Genomic DNA, 13,412 nt, shown 5'->3' with positions numbered 1-13,412 from the left:
TGCAAATACAGGAGTCTAGGTCTCCCTGTGTGCTCAGCTTTTATTCTGAAAATGAGCACCACAGGCCAGGACAAAGCTGGAGCAATGACAAGAGTATGCACATTACATGGAAACAAGGGAGGGAGAAACATGGAAAAGGCAAAGATGTTTTCACAGCACAAGTAATTTCGTATAAAAATATCTTGCTTCTATTTTAATTTTTTCCCCTAGGGGTGTTTGTAGTTGTTGCTTTACTCACCCCACACCCCCACCCCCAATATACTTGAAATAAAGCAGACAGTACCAGTGAAAATTTATGCAGTAATTCAGTGAAGAAAATTAGAAGGGCAGAACAACGGTCCATGGCCAGACAGGAACAGGGAAGCTCAGCCACTATTCCCAAACAGAATGACAGAAAAGGTCAGAATTCACACTGCTTACATTAATATTGCAAACCCACATTTTCAGAATTGGGGAAAAAATTGAAATTAATTCATTGTTTGCTGGTTTCCATATCCCCAAATCCTCTCAGCAATCAAATCTAACACTAGTACAAGGTGACTATCTCAAGTATCTTTCTAAAAGATTGTCTGATTACTTTGTTCACTCAAACCAAGTGTCTCCACACTGCTAGAAAAAGTATTTTCATAAGTAGAGCCCAGTTGCAATCTAGTCACATACTAATAATACACAGCTCTTTTCTGAGGCATATTATTTACATTATGGATTTATTATTGTCTTCTGTTATGTTGACACGAAATAATCTTTCATCTCCTTCTGTGTTAAAGGAGTGCAAGCGTCCTTTGCTCAGTAAATAATTCAAAGACATATAAATATTTTAAGAACAATAAGCAGTAAATTTTGGAGCAGTGGAAGAGAAGTGAAATTAGTTATTTGTAGCTGAGATCTTGATTGCAGCAGCATAATTGTTTTTCAGTTTTCATTATCCTACAGTGAACCAAATTTCTCCCTTTACTTTCAGGCCCTGAATATTTAGTTTCATCTGCAAGAGTAATTTTTATGAAAAAACACAGAAGCATTCAAGCATGAACTTCCCATGCTTTCAAAATTCCTGTGCAAAACAAAAGGAAATTTAATAATTTGTTTGTCCTGCATACATCTTAAGTATGGCATATTAATCTTTTTCATAAATAGTGTTTATGTCTCCTCACAGATTACTTGAATATAATTAACTAGTGAGAAATTTTCAGTCAATATGAGTTTTTTCTTTATCAAGCTGAAAAAACAAAGACGAAAATTTCTAATTCTTTTTATATTCACATAGAAACTACAGTTGAAATGATGAATCAAAACTGACCTACAGTCAAAAATAATAAAAGTTTAGAAAGCTGAATGATGTGCAGACACAGCTAAAATTCATTTGGGAATCACTTATTGCTACTTATTTTTCTGTGATCTGAGGCCGGCCCTCAGATCTGTAATGCAGATCTCCAAATCCTGGAATAAGACAGGCTATAAGGCCTCATAGGAGCTCCACATTAATATTGTTAGTCCATTCGCATGTCATTTTCTTTTCCCTAAAAGATTAGCACAAAATTTGTGTACTCCTTTCTCTTCTCAGTGTTAGATAGGCCTGCTCTAAAACACGTGAAAGCAGTAGATCCTGAGCCTCTATGCAGTAGTGAATTTAAGGCACAGCTGATCCGGTATTAATTGTAAAATACAAAGCATGAAAAGTTTCAGAAAAAGATATAAAGCTATAGATTGCTTTGGTTCATTGCTCACAGAGCAAACAACAGCCCATCTCTGAGCAGTCAAGCCCTGTTGCTCTCCCTCTCTCTCTCTGAAAGGATATTTTATAACTGAGCATTTGGCTGCAGTTCTTCAACATGGATTTGACAGTTGCAAACCTCACTGCTACAGACAAGTGGCTAAATCCCCACAAATTTACAGCTTCAATTTAAATCACGCTTCTAAAACACAGACAATGCAAAATCCAGACAATAATCTCTGTTTGATCAGATGTTTTCTATAAAGATGTTTGCAGATATACTTGGGTTAATTGGGGTTTTTTTAGCCATTTATGCACATATTAAAAAAGGAACCATGGCCCGAGCTTTAGTGAATTATAAGTGGGGACCCCATCCAGCCCCCTTCATCACACTACACTGTGTGATAAATACAGGACTTGGAAATCAGGGAACTCTTTACAGATGAAAAAGAAACATTTTGAGGAGGTGAGATGGCCAGGAGTGTAGAAGTTAGGGATAGACTTCACTTGATTTCTCAAAGTGATACAACCTTTGAAAAATCTTTGTTGATTTAAAACAAGGAGGTTTTATAAGTTTTGGTTTAAATCCATTTCTCTTCACCCTACTGTGCCTTTCCTTAGCTTTCTCCTGAACATGGCTTGTTATCCTTTGGGTTTTTTCCTTTTTCTGTTTGTTTTAGAAGCTGAGGGTTATATATATATTAAAGAAAAAAAAAAAAAAAAAAAAAAAAAAGAAAACCACCAAAAAACACTCTGAAGTCCAGCAGAAGTTTAGTAGCTTCCCCTGTGACCTTGATACAGATCAAGGACCGACTTGACATAAAACTGCTGAAAGACAGTAGCAACAAAAATTGGAAACATCCCATTAGAAAGGACAGGAGAAATAACCCCTTCAATCCCCAGAAATATCGGAGATAAAATTGATACATTTGCCTACTCCCAAACATAAAAGCAACTATTTCAGTGCTGCAACTACCTTTTCAAACATGTTTCTAACCCTACAAGAAAGCAGACTGTAAACTGGTGAACAGATTCATCAACCAGTAAAAAGAATTTAAATTACTGATGTGAGCATTTATCAAATTATCTAAATTTATCTAATTTTCTCATGAGAATTTTAGCACGCTATATCTTCAAACCCAAACCAAAGTACTGGAATATACCTAACCAATATTATTCCAGCTCCAGACATCTAAGGCCAGACAGATATTTCCCCCTCATACAGCACCTTTACAGGCCCTTGCTTTGGTAGCTCCCAGAACATCTGTAGAGGATTGTACCTGGAAAACTGCAGGACCAGGTGGCTTTTAAATTTTGACCAAATTTCAAACTTAACTCCCTGTCCTGGTTAGTCTACAACCTCTATCTTGTAATTTTTGGTCAGACACGGTGTTTCAGATTAGTTTTATTACAACCAGAGTGACCGTTGAGGGTCCATTATATGTATCACAGTGAAATATTTGAAAAAAGATTACTGTGGGAACTTTAAGAAATTATCAGCATAACCATGGATTTTGTTTAGATTAGTTTATGAGGAAAAAACATGATAACAAGACATCCTAATTGACTGTATCCCATGGACTTTAAAAGTGTCAGAGCAATTTAGCCTTTAAAGCACTACATAAAATATTTTATCACATCTTTGCCTCAGTAACTTTAATAAACTACACAGCCTTCAGGGACCAGGCTCCTTATAAATTAACTGCCTTCAACTTGCTGCACAAGGGTCTTTATCTCTTGTCAGCTTAATTATGTGTTTAATTTTATTTTTAACATTTTTTAAAATGACCCACACCAAGAGAAGCCTAGATTGTTTAATTAAACAAATGAATATGGTTATATCTAGCATGATCAAAGCACTCATTTGTCATACTAATGTTTTATATGGAGCTGATAGTTCCGTTGTAGTACCAATACACTAGTTTAGACTAAAGTTTATCAGCTCACCTTTCCAGCAATAATTTAAATTTTAACTTTGTTCCATCACCTTCCTACAACTAATTGGCTGTAGCTTTTCCCCAGTGTCTCAACAGAAGCTAGACTCTAATAAAGTTATTAAGCAATTACTAATAAATTATTGCTTATGCATGTGTGTTCCAAATTTACACTCTACTATAGAAAGCAGCAAATGAGTGTTTCGGTAGCAGAACACATTTGCACAACACTTACTTTTCAGCAGCAAGATTTCTATTTTAAATATGGGACTAAAATAAAAAAAAAGTATTAGGTGTTACAGATCTACAGTAAAACCTGGAAGGAAGACCTTATCTGAGGCCTGAGGTGCTTAAGAACAGCATCACCACTAGCCAGCACCTGAAGTGAAACACGCTGTCAACACAACACAGAGGGAAAGAAGGGAGAGGTCCAGGAGCCAGGCTCCAAGCTCTGAGCTGCACAGCATCAGCCTCCTTCGATAGCATTCTTTCCCGTGATCCCCAAGCAAATCCTTTCTCACAAAATTCATCAAGAAGAAGGGCATCACAGCTACAGCACTGACACTCAGGACATGCAAGTCTTTCTCCCAAATCCCACCTGTCCAATAAGACCTCAACCCATGCCTCCAAGTGCATTAGCCACTTACGGTATAGGGTAACGTAACAGGGAGGAGAGACTCAGTTCTTTCTGCTGTTAGTTGCATGAAGTGGGAGGAGAAAGGAGGGAAATAAAGATTTCCAGTTCTAGCCCTCAGGACAACACCTACAATAGGGGTCTGTATCGCACTATACGCTCCCAAGGACTGTTTCACATTTTACACTGAAATGTCATAAAATCAGAACAAAATAATTAGACACTGGGTCATTCTAACACCCCGTGGCAACACAGAGCGACAAGGTTGCAGTCAGGCATACATTCACTTTCACTTTGTTGCAAAAAGTGAGAAGATCTGATGGGAGAATAATCCTCTCACCTTTCTCTTCCAAAGTAACCTCTAGATCAGAGACCTCATCCAGGAATGAGACCTTGAATCCATTTGAATACAAATGGGAACTGAAGCTAGGTCTCACACACTCAGGGGAAGCGCTCCAAACACTGAACTACTGCACACCAGCAGTGCAGAAGGAAGGACAACAGCAGCACAGTAGTTTTGGGTTGGAAACAAGAGGTATTTGATACCTAAATTCAGTATGGCTTCTCAAATGCAAAGTTACAGTGAAAGGATAACACACTCGAGGCACCAAGTACTAAGCCCTTTATGTCAGCTGTATTTAAGTTACCAACTTCCACATTTGAGAGAGTAAGGAAGTAAGAAAGGGAGCTAATAGGATTTTGAGGAGACCCAAGGCAAAGGAAGAACTTTGGGAGCTGATGGGAAGGCACAGCAGCAATGACACCCTGTCTTTTTGGAAGTTGTATCTCATTTTGGGGGCTCTCCATATTCCCGCTTTCCCCCTAGCATCAAGCTTTTTCCATTGTACTGTTATTAGTATTTCAGTCTCAGATTTTTCAGCAAATATTTTGATATTTTTTTTTTTTTTTTTTTTTTTTTTTTGGACTGACCCATGACCTGTGCACGCCAGGACTGGCGATAACAATACGGTAAATTTTCCTGCTTTAATATTAACATATCTTATTTGTCCCTTGCAAGAAACTCCTTGAAAGTCATAATCATGTAACACAGCAAAGGAAATCACTTGTTTCATACACTGAAGTCCTGTAACAACCTTCGTTCACCAGCCATGTAACAGAGTCCATGAAAGCCACGACAGCAGGTGTATATCTGGTAATATGATGAAGCGGTAAGCACAAGCTGTTTCCCTACGAAACCATACAGTATCTGGTCACCAGGTTCACCACTTCTAGAAAACAGAGCAGTAAGAGTGGCTAATGGTGACAAAAACCTTCACATCGCTGAAATGCCAACTATCACAATGGCTAATTTGTACCAGGGCTTTTTCTAAATATGGATTTGAAACTCAGGTCGGTGGAAGCCAAATATATATTTTTCTAAACTTTCAGTGCCAGGATGACACCAGGCAATAGATGGGAACAGTACATAGTGACGCAAGTTTGATTGATGATGGCTGCACTGTGCATGTGATATGCACAGTAACTTCAGAAAGTGATAGAAAGCACCTAGAAAAAGTCCACTTTGAAGGTTAAAGCTGACAGAACCTTTATATACGTGGGAAGATGCCAGTGGAAGAGCAATAACTTTTAAGAAAGCCACAAGTAAAAAGCTGAAAAGTACAATTCCAAGACCTTGTGGAATTTATGGCTTGCTTGGTTAATATGTCTGGCTGGCTGACTGATAGTTCCATTGTGGTAATAATACAATAGTTTAAAGTGAAGTTCAACTGTCCATCTTTATAGACAAAATGTAGAACTTCCACTTTGTTTTACAGTGCCCCTCAGACCAGCAACAAATGACTGCCAGTTTTCCCAAATACACTGCAGGTGCTAATAAGTTATTAGCCAGTTAGTTTTTTGCCACATGCATCTAGGCATACCAGTTAGTACATGAAATTTAAAGACCCATTTATACTTAATAGGAAAGTTTGAGATTGAGAAGGATTTTAGCTAGAATGCTTGTTTATATAAAAGCCACATTTTGGCATTTTCTTGCACTTGTTTTTTGGAAGCCCTTTGGTTTTGGAAATTTCATTTGTTTCTCTGCTTTTGTCTTAATTTGAAACCATTATGTTTTACTCGTTACTCTCCATAGAAACGTATTATTTTATCAATGAAGCATGATGACTTCAAGGAAGAAAGAAAACAATCTTTTCAAGATTAAAATATCAAAATCGTGTTTTAGTATAAGCACACTGTGACAACTACATATCTCAGGGGTAAAAGCACTGACCAGGCAATGGACTGAACCATCAAATGAAAGAAAACAATTGATTTAAAAGGTACTATCCCAGTTTCTCCCTAGCTGCATTAAAGGTATGATTGGCAGCACCCTCTTTTCAAGCTTCTTGAATCTTATCTACTAAGAGTGGGTTTCCGTTGTCAAAATTATGATTAACAATTGAAGCCAAAACTCCCCACAATAGCCATTCAGACACTAAGATGCTCCTTTGATTGTTGCATGAATTCTGGCCAGATTACAAAGTCTCATAAAAATCACAATTTTCTCATCTCTGCACAACTGTGTTAAAACCTCAACTAAGCTTCCCCAAATATTAGTCTTCTAATTTGTGGCAGAGTCATCATGTTTTCCTCTTAGGTTCAGTTGCTGCTCTGGAAAATAAGCCAAAAGCCGTTCCTCCCATAGTCCTGATTTCTCTGTTCTCAATGATGAAGCACTGTGGGGGAGGAAGCCTTCCGAAGGTAGAAGACAAGAGCTAGATCTAAAGAATTAAAGGAAAGAAGGAAAAAGTGACACAGACTGCTCAAGAAACAGCTTAAAGATAGGAGATTGTACCTAATGGCCTGTCCACTCCACTACGGAACACCAGAACTGGGTTTATAGCTGGGTATCAGAATGGCTTAGCCACTTCAGCCCCTGCATACCTTTGTCTCAGAGATGGGTATTCAGATACCCCACAGTCCCTGCCTCAGAAGTACCATGCTGCTGGCCAAATGAAAGCACCTCTCATCTGCTCATGAGACATATACAAACCAAACATCTGGTATCATGCCTGTATGCAACAGGGTGTCCAAATCAAGATTGTCCAACATCCTTAACCTTGACCGTTTACATGGAGGTGACTGTGCTGTCTTAATAGTGCTCCCTTTTTATAGATTGATGTAGTTATATTTTTATATATACACACATCTATGCAGCCCATTAGATTAAATAATTACTTCATATCTATCGGGTGGGGGTGAAGCAATCCTCACTTACTGCAGCTGTAAAAAAAAATAGCATACTGTAAATTACATTTGCTTTTATACATCAGAAGAATCAGAGTCCCACTCCACTTGCTAAGAACATCATTATTTCTAGTAACATGCTACACTACTTTTACTTATAGTGAAGGAATGGTTTTCTTAAGCAGTAGTCAGCAGCTTTCAGAAGTTAAGTGTGTCATGTAAAGTCATCAGCTATTTTACTTAAATTGAGAACTCCATTCTAGGTCAGTACCAGTTAAATGTCCATTTTATTTCTTCTATGCCTTTCTCATTTGCTGAAAGCTTGAGCAACAGCACACCTTAGGTTAATCCTAACATTTTAATTAGTTCGGAGCCGACAGCTATTTGTACTTTCAGTAACAACTTTTAGAGTCACTGGAAAGTAGATTAGTCTGTAATTTAGGAAAGCTTGTTCATGTGTTTCATTTCTCTGTGAAAGACAGACACGCTCATGAGATTAAGCTCTAGCCTGGCAGAGAACTGTTTTTCCTAGCACCTATTTGCTTCCGATGTCATAAATCATGTTTAAACCCTGACTTACCTGGCCTGCTGGTGGCAAATAGTCAGCATAAGACACACACTCATTTGCAGGTAGAATACTCTGAGAAGTATTCCCATTTTTGGAGATACTGGCTAGCTGTTGAACTGATTTAGCCTTCCTTAGTTCTTTTCTTGTCATACATGTGCTGCTCCAATACAACTGCCTATGGAGGCTGCTGTGTTTACAAGCAAATTAAGTTGGTCAGGACACCATCTTTCACACCTCTTGCTTGTCTACCTCTACATACATATTTCTAGAAGAAATGTATTACCAGTACTCTTAGTTATGTTAAGCTACAGGACATCATTCATGACAGAAAGAAAACTAATGTACTCATAGGTAAGGTCTTGTTGGAAGGGTTGTGGTTTGGGTTTTTTTGTGGTCTGTTTCTTGGGATTTTTTTGGTGTTTGTTTTTTGGGTGTTTTATATATACATATAAGATATTGAGAGGAAACCGGTTCTTCAGATATAGAAAGTGGCCATGGCAGTTTGACCGGGTCATGTCAGATTTAGCCAGTGACAAAAAATTATGCACCAGTCATCATTCTTCAATATATACTCCAGGGAATGAGAGGGAGATGAAAACCTGTTCCAGAGTATACAAATAGTCTTTCTTTGTAACTCCACACACTACACACACACACCTGGGTGGGTGTGTGGTGGTGTTTTTTTCAGATGTCTTACAATATTGTAAAATTATAATTTTGAACTTTACAAATTCATTCACTGCTGTACCATCAGATTTCAACCTCACATGTGCTTCCATAAATAAAACAGGAATGCTTTTGCTGTTACAGACACTGGAAATGACTAGATAATGCATTTCACAGCCATGCCAATGGTTATTTTCTTTCACTCATCATCTTTTGTTCACTGCCAGTTATTTCAGTTGGCAGATGTAGTTTCACAATCCTCTATAATTGTATCTGCTAGCATTGCATAGCTGAAAGTTCCTCCCAAGAGCATCTTTAGATATTTCTTATGTCCACTGCAGGTCTGTTTCCCATTAGTTATTTCCTTACAGAATAATTTCTTCAGTAAATGCCTCTTATCCAACTGTGGAAGGCTTTATCTGACTGTGATAGGAAATGGTACCACACATTCCCTTTTCAGCTTCTGGCTAGCCTGGCACAAAAATGAAGTGACTGTGCTCCTCAATAAGAGCTCAACTAACCCCGCTGCAGATGTTTCTATATTTTCTCTTTCTATAATATTTGTTCATATTCCCACAGGCGTTGGCCAGAGAAGAGCCTATCAGAGGTTCTTCCTACCAAAGGGGAAAAAGGAGCAGAATAATGTAGAATATGCTAGATCAGATCAGTTTAGTGCCCAGTAAACGCACATCTAACTACACATTGATTTAAAACATTTTAAGAAATTATACAGGGTTTTTGACAGTGGGTATAAACAAGTGATACATTACAGATGTTAGAACAGATCCAGTAATTCATCCAAAGTATTTTTTCTACAAAATACAAGCTTTTTTACTTAAACAGGGGTATTTATTTTACCCTGGCCCTATAAATAACGAAACACTATCTAATCAACATTTAACATTTTCCCCACCATTTAGTAAAGGTATTTTAGTCTACTTTTGGCAATCAATTTTATTAATAACAAAAAATTCCATTTCTCTTGCTAGAAATATTTTGAAACCCCATGCATATATACACACAGCAAGTGAGTACACAACTGTTGTAAATACAGCGGAAAAACTTAAAATTTGGCCTTTGCTAAAATGCAATTTGATTTTTCAGTTATATTAGAGTCATTACAAACACTAATCTACAGCTGGTAGTCAACTGTTCCTTCACTTCTATGCAATTAAAGATGGGTATAAAAGTCTAAAAAAATGTGGAAATGCTATTAAAATTTAAATATAAAAAAATACTGCTGAAACCTTATTTTTTTGAACATATAATGAGGACCTATTTGAAATAGAACCTATTTCTTATATCATTGAATCACAGATTCATAGAATGGTTTGGGTTGGAAGGAAGCTTTAAATATAATCTAGTTCCAACCTCCCTGCCATGGGCAGGGACACCTTCCACCAGACCAGGTTGCTCCAAGCCCCATCCAGCCTGGCCTTGAACACTGCCAGGGATGGGGCACCCACAGCTGCTCTGGGCAGCCTGTGCCAGTGGCTCACCGTCCTCGCAGTAAAGCTTATATCTTCCTTATATCTAATCCAAATCTCCCCTCTTTCAGTTTGAAGCCATTCCCCCTTGTCCTATGGCTACATGCCCTTGTAAAATGTCCCTCTCCAGGTTTCTTGTAGCCCCCTTTAGGTGCTGGGTGGCTGCTATAAGGTGTCCCTGGAGCCTTCTCTTCTCCAGGCTGAACAACCCCAACTCTCTCAGCCTGGCTGCACAGGAGAGCTGCTCCAGCCTCTGATCATCTTCGTGGCCCTTCTCTGGACTCGCTCCAACAGGTCCATGTCCCTCTTATGTTGGGGGCCCCAGAGCTGAATGCAGTACTCCAGGTGGGGTCTCACATGAGCAGAGTAGAAAGGAAGAATATCCTCCCTTGACCACAGTTTTGATGCAGCCCAGGTTATGGTTGGCTTTCTGGGCTGCAAACATACATTGCCAGGTCATGTTGAGCTTCTTGCCCACCTGCACCCGCAAGTCCTCCTCCTCAGGGCTGCTTTCAATCCATTCTCTGTCCAGCCCGTGTTTGTGCTTGGGATTGCCCCAATCCGTGTGCAGGACCTTGCACCTGGCCTTGTTGAACTTCATGAGGTTCGCAAGGGCCCACCTCTCAAGCCTGTCAAGGTCCCTTTAGACTGCACCCCTTCCCTCCAGCACATAGATTGCACCACACAGCTTGGCACCATCAGCAAACTTGCTGGTAATAAATGGTTTACTGTAATCTGGATCCCAGTCTCCTGCTTTGTACTTCTGACATACACTGTAATAAGTATTGCAGGAGAAGAGACACCCATCTACCCCAACCAAATTTTTATACTCTTGCTGTTATTATTTTCCACTTCACTTTACGTGGGTTTCTATTTATGACCTTATGAGCCCCAAACAATTTTTGGTCTAAGGAAGAAGGGAAGTAGAAGAATAATATTTAGAATCATTAAAGGGAAATTGTATATTTGCTCATCCCACCCCACTCTGCTTCTTGCATCAAGTGATGAAAATACTAGTCTTAATTACCGAATTATATTCAGCGAGTTTTCAGTATGTTTCCCCTCTTCACTCACTGTACCCAGTGGGCAGAGGAAAGATTCTCCAGTCAGTACTTATTAGATTTGCTAGTTAGTGTAGGATGTTTTCTCATTCCCAGAATATAATTCAGGAACTAAAACTACAGAAACACTGGACTTCTCATCGGAATAATTTGTAATTTATACCTAGATTCTTTTCTAAATTAGCAATAAAAAGAGAAACACAACAAAAAACCTGCAGAAAATCTACCCAAGATGAATGACTAACTAGACCAGAGGAAATGTTTCTAATTTTAAAGGTATTTAAATTTTTCCTTAGGCAGTTTAAAAAAATACCCATCGTTCTTTGCAAAGTATACTTAAAAATGAAAGCACTATAAATTTATTTTTACAGACAATGAGCAATCAAAATTCATAAGGCTCTCAAAATATTAATTAAAATTTAATATCTTTTCTTGAAAAAGGTGGTAAGTTCTTTCATGTACCTGAAAATCTTCATTTAAAAAAATCCTCCTCTTTTGCAAGAAAAATCGTTACATTAAGAAACATCAACGAGGTGTAACAATAAACTATTCTTGTGATTTACATTCTTTCATTCAGAGAAGAAAATTCACTACATCATAATAAAACTAGTTGCTCACTTCAGGGCAGCAGCTGTACCAAACCCTACACAGCATAAGATATTGGGATGCCTCCTGTCAAGAAAATGGAAAGAATAGCTAGTCTAACAGCATCCAGCCTGGGAAATACAGATACTCACCAGTATCTGGAAAAGCTACCCAGCAGTGATATTACAACAGAGGCAAGTAGTATAACCCACTTCTCAATCCTCTAGTCAATTGGAGCTGTGAAGTGGCACCTTGTACTTCACTAATGTGAAACTCTCAAGAATGTCCAACAGTTGGGTGCTGTTAAGTATTTTGCTGAAATCTAAAGTCCTTCAGCTAGAAAGCCTAATAGGATATGTATGAAAATCATGCTAAGTATTACTAAGGATGTGACAAATCATATGATAGGAAAAGCTTCAAAGCCCAGCAGCATGTGCCAATCTGTGCCCTGATTACTGATTAACATTCGGAAACATTTCAGAGAGAAGCCTGACTCGACAGGATTGGAAGTGATATATGTTATGAGAGAGGTACATTCATTTTCATAAGTGACTCTTCAGAGACTTTTGATAATTCCCAGAGGGACCTCCCTCTAATGATTTAACAAAGTGATCAAGGATCAAGGCACCTAGAATTCATGAACAGCATGACACTGCCTCCCTTTCATGTCTGACATCCTAAGGACAAAGAAACTATGAAAGGTTCACAGCCGTAACAAAACTGAGAGTTGTTAAAACACAGCACTGGAGTGGTAATGATGGCAGTTACAAAGGAATTAGCCTGAACTCAGCAAAACTTTCCATAAAACAAACTATTCTAGAAAAACTACTCTCTAATGTTCTTCAGTATAAATCAATGATACCTTTCACACAGGTCCCACATTCCTCCATTATGACTCCACTAACCTATATTAGTTGGATTACTGTTTGATACTCAGATCAGTGAGGCAACTTCAACATCCAGTCCTTTTGTTACGCATTACCTGTAAGACTGCCCAGCTACTTTCAGTTGCTGCTGCTGTTTTCTTTACGTTCACATTTCAATAACATTCAGCACAGACTGACACAGTGTCATGACAAAGAAAAAAAAAAGTATGCTTTATTATGCCATATTCAGTACTCCAGAATGCCATAAGAGAGGAGTAACATGCTGTACTAGGTGTTGTTTACTATGAAGATCCTACAATTTTTGCTAGAACATTACCAACTACTAAAGAACTCTCTGTGCATTCATAAATCTGCAATATAAAGAAACCATGGACTGGTACGCATAAAAAAGAAACTAACGGGACAAGAAGTCACTAGGAAAATAATATTAATACTGTATCAGCTTCTCGTGAAGCTAAGACAGACACAAAAAGGAGGAAGTGAAGCTGAAAGGGATGCTAAAGCCCATATGGTACCATAAGAAAAATTCTTCCTAGAGATCAGCATCTGGGGCCAGCAGATGCCAGGTTTGCCTAATGAGAGGCCACAGCAGTTAACAACACTATGGCAGGTTGAAGGGCAAGGGAAATAGACTGATTCTTAAGTACAATCTACAGCAGCAAAATGCAGATCTATATAAAAAAAGCTATT

At 38.4% G+C, this 13,412-nt stretch overlaps 1 protein-coding gene across 3 annotated transcripts in view; it reads right to left on the bottom strand.

The window, feature by feature from the left end:
• BEND5 (BEN domain containing 5) overlaps nt 1–13,412 on the bottom strand; it is a 557,320-nt gene that overhangs the window by 293,646 nt on the left and 250,262 nt on the right. The gene's annotated exons all lie outside the window — the stretch shown is intronic.

The sequence above is a fragment of the Falco punctatus genome (assembly GCF_963210335.1).
Source record: "Falco punctatus genome assembly, chromosome: 11".
NCBI lineage: Eukaryota > Metazoa > Chordata > Aves > Falconiformes > Falconidae > Falco > Falco punctatus.
Note: the sequence above shows the minus strand (reverse complement) of the source record. Positions and strands in the feature narration are given on the sequence as shown.